General features: G+C 43.1%; 1 protein-coding gene across 4 annotated transcripts in view; it reads right to left on the bottom strand.

Moving 5' to 3' along the window:
- Positions 1-14,123, bottom strand: part of trim2a (tripartite motif containing 2a) — a 59,958-nt gene that overhangs the window by 35,739 nt on the left and 10,096 nt on the right. For 2 of the 4 annotated variants that reach the window (XM_071407002.1, XM_071407010.1), the window contains exon 1: positions 8,641-8,810. The exons of 1 other annotated variant lie outside the window; for it this stretch is intronic. The gene's annotated coding sequence lies outside the window, so the exon portion shown is untranslated. Of the gene's footprint in view, positions 1-612; positions 635-8,640; positions 8,811-14,123 lie in introns of those variants that run through there. One more of the 4 variants, XM_071407007.1, reaches the window with a different exon arrangement.

Genomic DNA, 14,123 nt, shown 5'->3' with positions numbered 1-14,123 from the left:
TGTGTGTGTGTGTGTTTGTGTGTGCGTGCGTGCGCGTGCGTGCGTGCGTGCGTGCATCTTTAAAATGTGTCCACCCTCTCCTCTTTCAGACGCCAGATTGAGGATTACTTCACCCCATTCAGAGGGAGGTCTGCATGACTGTTGGCATCTGTAGACACCCCCATCCCACCACCCCCACCCCCCGGACACAACAACACTGGGCTGGAAAGAACACTTGATTAAAAAAGAGAAAACAAGTGTTTTTGCCTCTCAGAGCAAGGTTATGTGGTACAGTAGGCGTATGCCAACTCTCAACCTCTCAAATTTAACACACCCAGTTCAGTTACATTACTTCTACTGCAAATATAGGCCAAAACCCTGTTCGAATGGTATATAAAGTCTTCATTTTTTCCTTCCTTCAAATAATATCAGATCTGACATGATTGGAAAAATGTGAAAGCCGCTTACTAGAAACTCCAGTTTCAATCTATCCAATCTTGTTTGACCTATTTTTTTTTACAGTCTATGTGTTTGACCCACAATACGTAAGGGGAGAGAAGAAGTACTGCACCACAGCCCAAACTCCAAAATCAAATTCTCATATTCATCAATAATACTGTATATACCACTCACCAGTCTCAATGGAAAGCAGTGTCGGTGTGCAGCCCTGTCTCGCCTTTTGGCCAATAATGTCAATACTCCGCTCCGCTCTGCTACCCTTTCCATCCCACAGCTCTTTCCAGAGCACTGACCTCAGCTGTTTCCCCCTACGCTCCCTATCTCTCTCCATCTCTCTCTGGGAACAACACAAACTGCCTTGTCACGCCATCACAACGGTGACGCCGGCCAAATTTTCTAAACGTAAACCAGAGCGTGAGAGGGACACAAACACTCAGTCACACACACACGCGACTAAAAGGGACACAACAGGTTAGAGCAGGGGGCCCAACTCTCCATAATGAAATCACTAGTAGCATTAGCAGCATGCTAACACGTCAGTTAACTGTCTGAGACTGTAGACAGACACAGGGCTTGTTTTCAGTGAGTGGAGGGATTCTTTTCAGAACTGGAGAGAGTGTGTGTTAGAAGAGGCCCAGTGTTCCAAAGGGGAATCCTAACAGGTTTTTATTTCTTGGGTTTATTAGCAGTGCCAAATTCCGAACGCACACACAAACACGCATGCAGGCACAAACAAACACGCATGCACAGAACACGCACATTAACTTCACCTGGCTGGGATACATATTATCAATGACTAGACTGGCCACACAAACAAGGAACATAAATGCTGTGCACTTTGTTACCGAGCAACGACCGGAGCACCCCGCATGGTAAAAGGGCTTTGAAATCACCATAATAACAAAGGACATTGTGGACTTAATGACTGACATTAAAGTCCTCCCATCATATAGTGTGCATCCCAAATGGCACCCTATTCCCTACATAGTGCAATACTTTTAACCAGGGCCCATAGGGTCAAAAGTAGTGCAACCATAGGAAATAGGGTGCCATTTGTGACGCAGTTATAGTGTGGGGTGAAATAACAGCAATTTCTGTGAGTATTCATTTGATTTAAGATGAGTCTTCGTTAACTGGGGAATTACAAGTCTTGTTCAATGGAAGGCAACAAAGCTAAATTATAGCATTGGTCTAAAATTAAATGGACAATGAAAATGACAACAGTCCATGAAGACTACATCAATCCTGAAACATCGGCACTGCTGTAGATCAACAACTAGCACAAAGCACCTATCATTCAGATGAATTGGGCAGTATACAAAATTAGAAATGACCTATCATTAAAAGAAGACCACTTATCAGAGCATACAAATCTAACCAACATAGCAGATATTTTTCATTGAATTATTCGAGCCAATTTCCATTTAGGCAGTTTGTGAGGCAGACATCAAAGAAACAATCTGATTGAGGCATCTACAACAATTATCAGTGACTATAGAATCCATAGTGCTGAATACCATACAGTTGAAGTCGGAAGTTTACATACACCTTAGCCAAATACATTTAAACTCAGTTTTGCACAATTCCTGACATTTAATCCTCGTAAAAATTCCTTGTCTTAGGTCAGTTAGGATCACCACTTTATTTTAAGAATGTGAAATGTCAGAATAATAGTAGACAGAATGATTTATTTCAGCTTTTATTTCTACCATCACATCCCCAGTGGGTCAGAAGTTAACATACACTCAATTAGTATTTGGTAGCATTGCCTTTAAATTGTGTAACTTGATATGCATATCCTAGCTTCTGGGCTTGAGTAACAGGCAGTTTACTTTGGAAACCTCATTCATCCAAACTTCCGAATACTGCCCCCTACCCAGAAGAAGTTAACTTGGGTCAAACGTTTTGGGTAGCCTTCCACAAGCTTCCCACAATAAGTTGGGTGAATTTTGGCCCATCCCTCCTGACAGAGCTGGTGTAACTGAGTCAGGTTTGTAGGCCTCCTTGCTCGCACACACTTTATCAGTTCTGCCCACACATTTTCCATAGGATTGAGGTCAGGGCTTTGTGATGGCCACTCCAATACCTTGACTTTGTTGTCCTTAAGCCATTTTGCCACAACTTTGGAAGTATGCTTGGGTCATTGTCCACCTGGAAGACCCATTGCGACCAAGCTTTAACTTCCTGACTGATGTCTTGAGATGTTGCTTCAATATATCCACATAATTTTCCTCCCTCATGATGCCATCTATTTTGTAAAGTGCACCAGTCCCTCCTGCAGCAAAGCACCCCCACCCCCACATGATGCTGCCACCCCAGTGCTTCACGGTTGGGATGGTGTTCTACAGCTTGCAATCCTCCCCCTTTTTCCTCCAAACATATTGATGATCATTATGGCCAAACAGTTCGATTTTTGTTTCATCAGACCAGAGGACATTTCTCCAAAAAGTACGATCTTTGTCCCCATGTGCAGTTGCAAACCGTAGTCCGGCTTTTTTTATGGCGGTTTTGGAGTAGTGGCTTCTTCCTTGCTGAGCGGCCTTTCAGGTTGTGTCGATGTAGGACTTGTTTTACCCTGGATATAGATACTTTTGTACCTGTTTCCTCCAGCATCTTCACAAGGTCCTTTGCTGTTGTTCTGGGATTGATTTGCATTTTTCACACCTAAGTACATTCATCTCTAGGAGACAGAACGCGTCTCCTTCCTGAGCGGTATGATGGCTGCGTGGTCCCATGGTGTTTATACTTGCGTACTATTGTTTGTACAGATGAACATGGTACCTTCAGGCATTTGAAAATTGCTCCCAAGGATGAACCAGACTTGTGGAGGTCTACAAAACATTTTCTGAGGTCTTGGCTGATTTCTTTTGATTTTCCCATGATGTCAAGCAAAGAGACACTGAGTTTGAAGGTAGGCCTTGAAATACATCCACAGGTACACCTCCAATTGATTAAAACTATGTCAATTAGCCTGTCAGAAGCTTCTAAAGCCATGACATCATTTTCTGGAATCTTCCAAGCTGTTTGATGGCACAGTCAACTTAGTGTATGTAAACTTCTGACCCACTGGAATTGTAATACAGTGAATTATAAGTGAAATAATCTGTCTGTAAACAATTGTTGGAAAAATGACTTTTGTCATGCACAAAGTAGATGTCCTAACCATCTTGCCAAAACTATAGTTTGTTAACAAGAAATTTGTGGAGTGGTTGAAAAACGAGTTTTAATGACTCCAACCTAAGTGTATGTAAACTTCCGACTTCAACTGTACGTAATTAATCCATAAAGGGGCAATCTGCAGTTGCTACATCCCAAAAAAAATTTTTATAATTATATGTACCCATTGATTCTTGAAGAATACAACTTAATATATACAGTGCCTTCGGAAAGTATGCAGACCCCTTGACTTTTTCCACATTTTGTTACGTTACAGTCTTACATGCTGACCAGACCGGACACATCGCGTGCGCGAGCGTTGCAAAATAAATTTAGAAATCCATGTCATTCAATTATTGCACCCACACTGCTCGTGCGCAGCTGTTTTGAACTGCTTTGCCAGTTGTCGTGGTAATACTATGAAAGTTTAGATGCCAATCACCATATAAGTTCAAAGATGAAAAAGCCTGGGAGCAGAGATGACTAGAAACGATTCGGTTGACCATTTTATGTGTGGATTAATTGTCAGGACCTTGTGCATTTCAGGTAAAATAACAACTCAATGTTTATATCCCAGGGCAAATTAGCTAGCAACAGCAAGCTAGCTAAATAGGACAAATTAGCTAGCAAGTGCAAGATAACTAGCTAAATTGCCATACATGTTTAATGCTTTTTGACCTGTCCCCAAATGAATGTCATTGGTTCAGAGTTTGTTTTGATATTTTAACCTGCGTGTCGTGATCGCGTTTGGTGTACGGGAACAAAATGTATTTATGCACGATAGCGCACGATGGAGCACGCACGCCGCCGTTTTGGGTTCCGTGTTATTTTAAAATTGATGAAAAAAAAAAATATTCAGTAATCTACACACAATACCGAACAATAACAAAGCGAAAATAGGTTTTTAGAAATGTTTACAAAATTAAAAACTGAAATACCTTATTTACATAAGTATTCAGACCATTTGCTATGAGATTCGAAATTGAGCTCAGGTGCATCCTATTTCCATTGATCATCCTTGAGATGTTTCTACAACTTGATTTACCTGTGGTAAATCAATTGATTGGACATGATTTGGAAAGGCACACACCTGTCTATATAAGGTCCCACAGTTGACAGTGCATGTCAGAGCAAAAACCAAGCATGAGGTCAAAGGAATTGTCCGTAGAGCGCCAAGACATTTTGTTGAGGCACAGATCTGGTGAAGGGTACCAAAACATTTCTGCAGCATTGAAGGTCCCCAAGAACACAGTGGCCTCCATCATTCTTAAATGGAAGCAATTTGAACCACCAAGACGCTGCGTAGAGCTGGTCGCCCAGCCCAACTGAGCAATCAGGGGGAGAAGGGCCTTGGTCAGGGAGGTGACCAGGAACCCGATGGTCACTCTGACAGAGATCCAGAGTTCCTCTGTGGAGATGGGAGAACCTTCCAGACGGACAACCATCTCTGCAGCAATCCATCAATGAGGCCTTTATGGTAGAGTGACCAGACGGAAGCAACTACTCAGTAAAAGGCACATGACAGCCCGCTTGGACTTTGTAAAAAGGCACCTAAAGGCTCTCAGACCATGAGAAACAAGATTTTCTGGTCTGATGAAACCAAGATTAAACTCTTTAGCCTCAATGCCAAGCGTCACGTCTGGAGGAAACCTGGCACCATCCCTAAGGTGAAGCATGGCAGTGGCAGCATCATGCTGTGAGGATGTTTTTCAGTGGCAGGGAGACTAGTCAGGATTGAGGCAAAGATGAACGGAGCAAAGTACAGAGAGATCTTTGATGAAAACCTGCTCCAGAACGCTCAGGTCCTCAGACTGGGGCGACGGTTCACTTTCCAACAATACAACGACCTTAAGCACACAGCCGAGACAACACAGGAGTGGCTTCCGGACAAGTCTTTGAATGTCCTTGAGTGGCCCACCCAGAGCCCGGACTTGAACCCAATCGAACATCTCTGGAGAGACTTGAAAATAGTGGGGCAGCGACGCTCCCCATCCAATCTGAACGAGCTTGAGAGGATCTGCAGGGAATGGGAGAAACTCCTCAAATAAAGGTGTGCCAAGCTTGTAGCGTCATACCCAAGAAGAATCAATGTTGTAATCACTGCCAACAGGTGCTTCAACAAAGTACTGAGTAAAGGGTATGAATACGTAAGTAAATGTAATATATATATATATACAGTGGGGAGAACAAGTATTTGATACACTGTCGATAATGCAGGTTTTCTTACTTACAAAGCATGTAGAGGTCTGTAATTTTTTATCATAGGTACACTTCAACTGTGAGAGACGGAATCTAAAACAAAATCCAGAAAATCACATTGTATGATTTTTAAGTAATTAATTTTCATTTTATTGCAAAAAGCCATATCTCAGACTGGCCAATAAAAATAAAAGATTAAGATGGGCAAAAGAACACAGACACTGGACAGAGGAACTTTGCCTAGAAGGTCAGCATCCTGGAGTCGGCAATCACTGTTGACGTTGAGACTGGTATTTTGTGGGTTCTATTTAATGAAGCTGCCAGTTTAGGACTTGTGAGGCGTCTATTTAAAAAGGGACAATCAACTGCTAATTGTCCCTTTAAAATCTATTATGTTGAAATTGTTGCTTAATTGTCAGGATAATCCTCATCTTGGCTATCCTATACCGCAGTGTTTTCATCTCAATCTCTCTTTGTTGAGAGGGATTTGTCGGTTCAATGTGTGTTTGTTGGAAAGGGTGCGTTAAGTCCCCCACCCCCACTCTGTGCGTGAACACACAAATCTAAAGCATCCACTGGGCCCACGCAGTAGGGATGGGATGATGAGAGATCATAGAGATATAGGGAGGGGAAGGGGGATGGTACAGATCTCTCTCATCCTCCCACCCACAAGTATATTAAAACAATCTCCCACCCACAGCTATAGATAGAGGCTTTGGTCATTGCGGTTTAAACCAAAAGGCATCCTGATGCTATTAGATGTTGTTACATAATGCCACGGCAGCCATGTTTGTGCCTGCTGGACAATATTGACCCCTAGCAGTTCAGGGAATGTTCCGAATGCTCAATATACTGCATCTCTTCTCCCACTCCCTGGTAGTCAGAGGAATATAGCTATATACCGGTATGCGTGCTTTACTGAGAAGAATACTCAAACATTGCCTACTGTTCTTTGTACTCAATGTTGAACATTGTTTTTCCCCTTTGCTGGCTGTGTATCTGTGAAGGCCTGTCTTTTTCATAAGTGGTCTGTCCATGACAATAACACTCACTCTACACATCTAGCGACAGCACTGTCTGAGGATAGCAGATATGTCAATGAGAAGAGTCAGTGTGTGTGTGTGTGTGTGTGTGTATGTGTGTGTGTGTGTGTGTGTGTGTGTGTGTGTGTGTGTGTGTGTTCCAGTCACCTTAAATTAGGGCCTACAACTGTGCTAGCGTCAGGGCAACAGAAAACATGGACTTTGCACATCTGTCAACCAGAGTCAGATACACTTCCCATTTCAGCCCTCACTGAGCAGTCAGCCATACCACGAAATACACTGCATCTGTGAGACTGAGAAGCAGTACTGTTAAAGGATCACTTTACTGAAAAACTGTCTTTTGGTATTTTGTTCATTAGTCCACTGCTAATACTATCCCCCAAAACAGTGCACGCCAGCAGTCAAGTTTTCAAGATAGAGCACGTTCAGTACAGAGCAAAAACTGTGATGAGTTGAGCATGTGTTCATGTTTTTGACGCAAACTATCCCTTAGCACACTCAGCCACAAATGTATTAGCTAAATTAGCTAAAAAGGCTAAACGTTTCAGAGCTAACACGAACACAGTGTAAACCACTTGACTCAATATCAACCAACAGAATATCAGATAGATATAAAGAAAACAGTTCATGGAACAATAAGGGAAATAGGAAAAGGAAATATAATTTCACAAGATGAAATACAAAGCAGACCTCAATAAAATAGTTCATTATTTCAAAAAAATATTCTAAGCAAGATAAACTCCCATGAAAATAGGACATGATCATTAAAATAGCATATTACATTCCAATTATAATATATGGATGGAATTTGATTGTATCGCATCATAACCCACTTAAGATTTCAGGGCTTGACTCACTACAGAGCCCCACACCCATTGTAGCCCATATAGCTGCCCATAACTATCTGCATGATGAACAGTGGACCAGTGCAACCACCAGATATCAAGTTTCATCACTCCAGCAATTGATACACAGGCCTTGTCCCAAATGGTACCCTCTTCCCAATGTAGTGCACTAGTTTTGACCAGAGCCCCCCTATTTAGTGCACTACTTTTGACCAGGCCCATATGGCTCTGGGCAAAAGTAGTGCACTATATAGGGACAGTGGTGCCATTTGGGAGACAGACACACTCTCACAGTCCTCCTCCTATCAATGTATCATCAGTGTCCGGTTTCCTCGCATGGGCGTCAGTCTACAGCCTGCCCACGCTGATAAAACTCAACACACACACACACACACAATGGGAGAACAACTGCAAGTGTCAAACACCTGACAAACAAAAATACTGTAAACGAAAACACACACACACACACACACACACACACACACACACACACACACACACACACACACACACACACACACACACACACACACACACACACACACACACACACTATGTGTACACACAGTAAGATCTAAGTTCAACATTCAGCCACCACACCATTGCTCATAGTGTTGTGATATGATGTTGCTATTCAAGAAAATGGTTCCAGTAATATTTCAAGAGATATAAGGCATTTGAGTGAAATGAGGATGTCAACTATGGATCTTTCCCTTGACATTGTATGTGTCTAGTCAACTAATTATCTCTGACTGTTTGTGCTAGAGGGGCAGACCTACAGAGACACACTCTTAGTGACGTACACGGAGACTTCACACCACACACTCAACTATCCCCCCAAAGGAGACACCATGCAGATAATACAACTTCCTCCCTTCTTCATTTCTCTCTGTCAATGTCCCTCTTTTTTCCCTTCTCTCTCCATCCTCCCTTCTCCAAACCCAGAAAACACCACTTACTTGAACTCCATGGCTGTTCTGTTTCTATCTCCTCTCTCTTCCCTCTCGGTATGTAAGAACGTCCACACAGATCTCCCTGTCACATAATCCGTCTCATCTCTGACACGGTGTTCTGTGTGTGTGTATGTTAGGGAGGGTATGTGTGTGAGAGGCTGGAGCTGTTACGATAATGCAAACAGACTGACAGAGAAGCCACCAGCTGAGCGCAGCAGGAGTGGGGAGGGGCATCACTGTCAGGGGAGAGGCATTGACCAATCGCAGAGCTCAGTGAGGCTTGGGGGTGGCCACATGTGTGTGTGTGTGTGTGTTTGGCTTGTAGCCCCACAGGGCCAGAGGCGTCACAGGCAGAAAACAACAGACTTCACTAGATAAGGAGGGAGAGAGTAAGGGATGTGTAACAAGAGGAGAGGAGAGGGGGGAAACAAACAGCACATGCCGGAAGCCACTCATGATTTGAATGTCATGTTTTAGAAGAGCATGTTTTGCATGGTTAGAAAGGGATGATAATATTTGTATTTACAATGGTGTTTGTGTTTTATACTGACTCACCAGGTGAAATATAGTAAACCTATTTATTTAAGTTCTATTCAATCCAAGGTAAAAGTACTATGATACCGTACATAATAAATGCATTGTCGTAAGATGTAGAACCAATATGGGAACCCATTTGACATAAATGTATGTATATAGTACAGTACTGAATGAATCCGGCACCTTTTCCAGTGCCTAAAAAAACATGGCAGTACATTGAATTTGTCATTGAGGTAATTAACTGGTTTAATTAAACTTCAGGACTTCTACATAAAGTCCCCGATGAAGAGTGGGGGTAAAAACATCTGCACGCTCCATTAGCCCTCAAAACCAAACAAGCGGTCGTTGAGTTCTCCCCCATTACGGTTTCATGGTCTTCTACACACCTCTGATGATAGGTCTGAGTAAATGGTTGGCCAAAAAAAACGAATATTTCCTGGGTTTTGGCCAACCATTCTCACTAACCAGAGATTAGTATGTCGTTGTAATAGAAACAAGATGGTAGTAATGTATTTCACAAAAGGTATTTACACAAAGTGGTGTCCAATAACTAACTTCAGCCTTGCGGCAACAGCACGGTCTTTTAACGGAGAAACAGGAAAAGTTAATCAACCTTTACTGCTCTGTGCATGCGCCTTCCATTTGTTTGTTATATGGCAGGCCAGCGGGAGAAGGGCTCAGCAGTGATGTTTTGAATTATACCAGAGAAAATGAATACAAGAACCAAAGTGAGCAAAACAGTACTAAATAGTAGGCTGGGGAAAAGTATGGTTCAACAGGTTGTTAATTTAGGGGCAATGAAGTAGAAAAGTTAGTCCTTGTGGAATAGGCCTTTATCAGTAGATTATTAAATCGACGGGGAGTGTTTTGTGGCGGTTTTGGGTTCGGTTCCATTTAAGTCCCTAGCCTACCCCATATTCTTACCCATTTAGTGTTCATAGATGTGGACAGACTGGATAAGTGGAAGCAATACGGCAATGGCTTCCCCCTTGCTCACTAAATAGGCTATGCTTAATTTGCACTATAGGCCAACTGTTTTCACTGATCAAGTCATTTCAGATCTGTGAACAGCAGAGGTGGGGGCTAAGGGAAGGGTCTAGTGGCCAAAATGGAACAGGGCACTAGGAGTTCAGTACCAGGCCCCTCCGGCATCTTCTTGGGTCGTGTTCATTAGGGCACAAAGTGGTGAAACATTTTGTGACAGAAAAGAAAAACAAGCATTTTTTATTGGAGTTCAGGAAGTCAAATCAAATTTCCCTCCCAGTTTCAGTCCCATTTCTTCAGATTGGTGTCTAATGAACATACACCAAGAACACTACCCAGCTGACATCCCAGCATCCTTTGGAAAAGTACTGAGTCACATTGGTATAGTTGTGTGTGCAGTCTGAACACAGTTATCGATCAGGAAGCAAAGTCACTACACAGCTAAAAGCTGAAGTGTTGTTGCCCTCACTAGGCCTGGAGCAAAAAACTAGTGGATGATGAATGAATATGCAGACTAAAGTTGTGCCAATTAAGAATGATGTTATCACTTCTTGCAAAGTCTTCACTAAAAGAACATACTCATGAAATACATGCTAAAATACAGTCGAGAGCAAATTGAGCACCATTTTTTAAATTAATTATTATTTGGCTGTCCCAAATGTTCACGTTGTGCTTGTTTGTCTAAGGCAGGGGTCAAACTCAAATCCCGGAAGGCGGAGTGTCTGCACGTTTTCGCTCACGCCCTCGTCATTGATCGATCATTTAAGGTAATTGAATAGTTAGGAATCCCCCTCCTTGTGGTCTAGGTCTTAACTGGACACAAATTGAAAGGAAATAACAAACACCAGCAGAAACACAGCACTCTGGGAAATTAGTTTGACACCCCTTATGTAAGGATAAATATTGTAGCTTATTTATTTGTTCATTAATCAACAGGTTGTCAAAGTAGCCTTGTGGTTTGTAGTCCACAGCTTTGTAAACAACAGCGAAGATGCAATGACACAGATGAGCATGGCTGGGTTTCATTCCAGAAAGATGCTCCCTTCTGCCCCGCTTCACAGACCTGAAACGACAGAGTAGGTGTAAGCAACAGCTCCAACTAGTTTTTGCCATGTTGCTTTTACTCAGATGTGTGAAGGGGAGTGAACAAGGGCAGGGAGAAATCTCCCCAAACAAAGATAGGATGTTAACGCACGGGGGAGAGATATACTACTTCCTGAAAATGACTTTACCTACAAATCACCAGGATCAAGGGAGCACTGGTCATAATAACATGCCACTCACTGAAGCTCCCTGGGGTCTTGAAAACAACAGCAAGAGTCTGGTGAACAGTGCTGTGTGAGTGTATATGTCAGACAGCAGAAGGACCACTCTCTGCACAGAGGGCAGAAAAGGCTAACTCAGTCTATCCTGTTTGGGTCTGGTGCCACTGATGCCAACAAAGCCTTCCTCTTAAATAGCCTTCAATCTCCATATCTCTCACAGCACAGCCATTGGAACTGCAGCACCGCACTGGACAATGAAAGAATCACTCATGTTGTCAACACACACGAACAAACATAAAATACATGTATGCAGACAGACAGACCGAGAAAAATACAGAGATCCCTAGCCCTATCTCCCCCCTTCAAAAACCCCCACCACACACACATACTCTCTAGCCAATATTTCCCTATGCCACAGACCTGCCCTTGGGGAATATCCTCTCTCCCTCCTACTGTAATACTATTGGCAGAGCCTAATAATGCCTGCAGCAATCACCAAATGCATTTGTTTCCTCCCTAACCACTTCCACCCTCACTTAAAGGGATTAAGACCCTCTTAAAGAAATGTCTATGAAGACACAGGCCTACTATGACCTATTAGCATCACCATCACATGGCCATAACCAGGACAAGCCTACAACAACATACACAGTTACAATGTTCAGCCTATTTTAATTTAATCTGTCAGGGACTATGTCCAATAACTGTATTTCATCAGATGTAGCCAAATAGCTCATTTCCATCTGTGGTTCCAGGAAAACATACAACATCATGACATCACAGAATACAGCACACAATGTATGTACATCGGGACAGAGTGTACTTGGTTGACTCAACAGAGGTTTGCGTAGAGCCAAGCGGGCCTCTGTGTCAATGGATGGTAGAAGGGCTTCTCTGATAACGTACACTGGTCATTCTATATAACAAACATACACTTACTGGGATACAACAGCAAGTGTGAAAGACTATGATCATGCCAAACAGCTGAGGTGATAGCGCAACGACCCTGGAATAAAAAACGTCATGTGTAGAGTGGGTGGATTTACAGGTTTACTCGCTCTGGACTGTCAGTACTGTATGTGTTCTTGGCAGTCGTGCCGTGGCTGTGTCAGAATCGATTGTGAGTTGAACTTATTAGTATGCCTTCCCATAAGGGAGTGCCCGGGGTTGGCTTGCGGATATTTTTATTTAAATAGGCAAATCAGTTAAAAACAAATTCTTATTTTCAATGACGGCCTAGGAACAGTGGGTTAACTGCCTGTTCAGGGGCAGAATGACAGATTTGTACCTTGTCAGCTCCGGGATTTGAACTTGCAACCTTTCAGTTATTAGTTCAACGCTCTAACCACTAGACTACCCTTCCGTGAGAGATGGAATCTAAAACAAAATTCCAGAAAATCACATTGTATGATTTTTAAGTAATTAATTTGCATTTTATTGCATGACATAAGTATTTGATCACCTACCAACCAGTAAGAATTCCGGCTCTCACAGACATGTTAGTTTTTCTTTAAGAAGCCCTGTTCTCCACTCATTACCTGTATTAACTGCACCTGTTTGAACTCGTTACCTGTATAAAAGACACATGTCCACACACTCAATCAAACAGACTCCAACCTCTCCACAATGGCCGAGACCAGAGAGCTGTGTAAGGACATCAGGGATAAAATTGTAGACCTGCACAAGGCTGGGATGGGCTACAGGACAATAGGCAAGCAGCTTGGTGAGAAGGCAACAACTGTTGTCGCAATTATTAGAAAATGGAAGAAGTTCAAGATGACGGTCAATCACCCTCGGTCTGGGGCTCCATGCAAGATCTCACCTCGTGAGGCATCAATGATCATGAGGAAGGTGAGGGATCAGCCCAGAACTACACGGCAGGACCTGGTCAATGACCTGAAGAGAGCTGGGACAACAGTCTCAAAGAAAACCATTAGTAACACACAACGCCGTCATGGATTAAAATCCTGCAGCGAACGCCAGGTCCCCCTGCTCAAGCCATTGCATGTCCAGGCCCGTCTGAAGTTTGCTAATGACCATCTGGATGATCCAGAGGAGGAATGGGAGAAGGTCATGTGGTCTGATGAGACAAAAATAGAGCTTTTTGGTCTAAACTCCACTCGCCATGTTTGGAGGAAGAAGAAGGATGAGTACAAGCCCAAGAACACCATCCCAACCGTGAAGCATGGAGGTGGAAACATCATTCTTTGGGGATGCTTTTCTGCAAAGGGGACAGGACGACTGCACCGTATTGAGGGGAGGATGGATGGGGCCATGTATCGCGAGATCTTGGCCAACAACCTCCTTCCCTCAGTAAGAGCATTGAAGATGGGTCGTGGCTGGGTCTTCCAGCATGACAACGACCCGAAACACACAGCCAGGGCAACTAAGGAGTGGCTCCGTAAGAAGCATCTCAAGGTCCTGGAGTGGCCTAGCCAGTCTCCAGACCTGAACCCAATAGAAAATCTTTGGAGGGAGCTGAAAGTCCGTATTGCCCAGCGACAGCCCCGAAACCTGAAGGATCTGGAGAAGGTCTGTATGGAGGAGTGGGCCAAAATCCCTGCTGCAGTGTGTGCAAACCTGGTGAAGAACTACAGGAAACGTATGATCTCTGTAATTGCAAACAAAGGTTTCTGTACCAAATATTAAGTTCTGCTTTTCTGATGTATCAAATACTTATGTCATGCAATAAAATGCAAATTA

Source organism: Salvelinus alpinus, chromosome 6 (assembly GCF_045679555.1).
Source record: "Salvelinus alpinus chromosome 6, SLU_Salpinus.1, whole genome shotgun sequence".
Classification (NCBI taxonomy): domain Eukaryota; kingdom Metazoa; phylum Chordata; class Actinopteri; order Salmoniformes; family Salmonidae; genus Salvelinus; species Salvelinus alpinus.
The sequence above is the reverse complement of the archived record's forward strand: the minus strand, read 5'-3'. Positions and strand labels throughout refer to the sequence as shown.